The following is a 3,002-nucleotide window of genomic DNA, read 5'->3' as shown; positions in this document are numbered from 1 at the left end:
TTTGAGAAGGATAGTTGTGTGAAATGAGAGTGCTGTAAGTTTATAAATTCTAGAAACAATACATATGAAGATTGAGTGTGCTTGTGTGTGTGTGTGTGTGTGTGTGTGTGTGTGTGTATCCTCAATTGAATTTTTCTCCAATAAATTTTTTTGTATATTGGTGTTTCATAAATATTACTAATATTCTATATGGTTTGGTCTGGGAGAAGTTAGGTCCACTGAGAGGAGGAGGGCTGACACTATGAGCCACCACACAGGGCGACAGAGCCCTAGTGATGTCACTGCTCTGTTCCTAACAGATGCACTCAGTGACTCAGCTTCTATCATAAATGTTTTATAATGATATTTTGCATAACTAAGGCACTTTTCCCCACAAAAGTCAGCTATTGAGAGGGGTAGGTAAGTATGTGTATTTAACAGAGAAAAAGTACAAAACAGTCTTTGCTTTGGTTGTGGGTTTGTTATTTATTGTTTTGTTTTGTTTTAATTTCCAACTGGTTTTTCAAATAAAATTTTATTTTAATTGTGATTTTAACAAATGTTTACAGAGCAGTTAGACTCACATTCATTCACTGTTGCACATTTTACTCCCTCTCCCTTTCTCCACCCCCAGTTCACTTTTCTTTTTTTGAATATCCATTTATTGTTATCTAACTCTCACAATTATCTATCTACCTCTCCCCCCTTCCCTCAATCCTCTTTGCAATGACGTACTTCTTATTCTGGGTTGTTGTCATATGTATAATGCCTAATCATATATTCCTTTTAATCATATGTTCCAATGTAATAATGGTCATTATCTATCTACTCTCAAAACAATCTTTCTTAGTTGAGTGTGCAAATGATTCGGTGTGGAAAATAATGTATACAAATTTTGTATGTAATGATGTTGTTGTTGTCATGTGCCATTGATTCATAGTCGCCTGCAACTCATAGCGACCCTATGTACAACAGCCCTAAACCCTGTGACAATCTCATTGTCTCTGAAACACCTACCCCCATTACCCTGGTCACTGAATCAATCCACCTCATAGAGGGTCTTTCTTCCCTGTGCTGTCCCTCCACACCCCCAAGCACGATGTCTTTCTTCAAGAACTGGTCCCTCCTTGCAACATGTCCAAAGTATGTCAGACAAAGCTTCAGAATCCTTGCCTCCAAGGTGCAGTCTGGTTTAACTCTCTCCAGGATGAACCTGTTCATTTTCTTAGCAGTCCATGATATATTTAATACTCTTTAGCTCAAAGACATCAATTCTCCTTCTATCCTCCCAAGTCATTCTACAACTCTCTGATGCATAGCGTGATTGAAAAGACCACGGCCTGTATTAGGCACACATTAGTCTTAGTGACGCCATTGTTCTTCAGTACTTTGGAGAGGTCCCTAGCAACAGACTTTCCCATCACAATACATCTATTAATTTCCTTGTTGCTGGTGCCAAGAGTGTTGACTGTGGAGTCAAGTAAACTAAAGTTGTTAACAATCTCAATCTCTTCAGCATTCATCCTAATGCTGCCAATTGGCCCAATATGAGAATCTTTAGGCCCCAGAAATTGTTGTACGTAATACAGAATAAAATAATTTTTAAAAAAAGTAAATATGAATCTATCATAAGTCTAGTTCACCTTGCTTGTAGGTGTCTCTGTATCTCTTTTAGAGTTATACTCCAGTCTAGACACTCATTGTTCCCCAGTCAGAAACATATTTAAAATCACTCCGAAGCTCTCCTCAGACGATATGAGAAGCAGTTGTTGGTATGGGCCACTGAGTCAACTACCACTCAGACTGAACCTATGAACAATGTATCTGCACCTTATCCTATCCTGCACCATCCTCACAATCCCCAACATGCTTGAGCCCATTGTTACTGAGCCCATTGTTACAGTCACCATGTTGATCCGGCTTGAGGAATGGTGCAAATTAGCATGCTCTCCCTCCCCCTCCATTCTGTGGGCTAACTCCTCAGAAGAATCAGGACACAGGCCTGGTGCACAAACCCTAGATGCTTTCTGTTTTAGACTTTCATATCTTTTGGTCTTTGGTGATAAGAAAATATCCATCTGACTAATTGCCAATATCATCTGGCACTTCAATCTGTCAGGGAAGTACGTTAATTCAAGACAGTCGGTTCTAAAGATGGTAATTTTTCAAACCTGTATCAATGGCTTTCTTTGGAATAGGAACAAATATTGATCTTTTTCAGTCAGTGGGCCAGGTGTTTGTGCTCCAGATTTCTTGACACAACTTTGTGAGCACATCCAGGGCTGTGTCTGTTTGTTGAAATATGTCAATTAGTATGCCATCAATTTCTGGGACTTTGTTTTTTGCCAATTCTTTCAGAGCAGCTTGATCCTTCATCACCACAGGGTCTTGCTCATATGTTGTTTCATAAAAGTCTTCTGTGTCCATCAATTCATTTTGGTACAATGACTCTGTATACTTTTTTCATCTCCTTTTCCCATCTTCCTGGATCACTTAATATTCTGCCCAAAGCATCCTTAAGTATAGAAACTTGAGGCTTGAATTCATTCTTCATTCCTTCAGCTTAAGAAATGTCAAGCAAGTTTGGCCTTTTTGATTTTCTGACTTCAGCTCTTTGCATGTTTTATTGTAATACTTTACTTTGTCTTCCCGCATTGCCCTTTAAAATCTTCTCTTCAGCTCCTTAATATCTTGGTTTCTTCCCTTTGCTTTGGCTTCTCGGTGCTCTCATGCAATAGTCAGTCTCTTCAGACACCCATCTTGTTCTTCCAAAGTACTGAAGCACAACAATGTCAGTTAAGGTGCATTTGATCCAGGCCATAGTCTTTGCAATTACTTACTATGCATCAGAAAGCTGGATAATGAATAGGCATGATAGGAAGAAAATTGCTACTTTTGAGTTGTGGTGCTGGAGAAGAGTATTGAATATATTATGGACTGCTAAAAGAACAAACAGGTTTTTCCTAGAGAGGGTGAGACCAGGCTGCTCCTTAGAGGCAAGGATTCTGAAGCTTCATCTGACA

The sequence above is a fragment of the Elephantulus edwardii genome, unplaced genomic scaffold (genome assembly GCF_000299155.1).
Source record: "Elephantulus edwardii isolate Elephantulus edwardi_28Jun2011 unplaced genomic scaffold, EleEdw1.0 scaffold00059, whole genome shotgun sequence".
Lineage (NCBI taxonomy): Eukaryota > Metazoa > Chordata > Mammalia > Macroscelidea > Macroscelididae > Elephantulus > Elephantulus edwardii.
Note: the sequence above shows the minus strand (reverse complement) of the source record.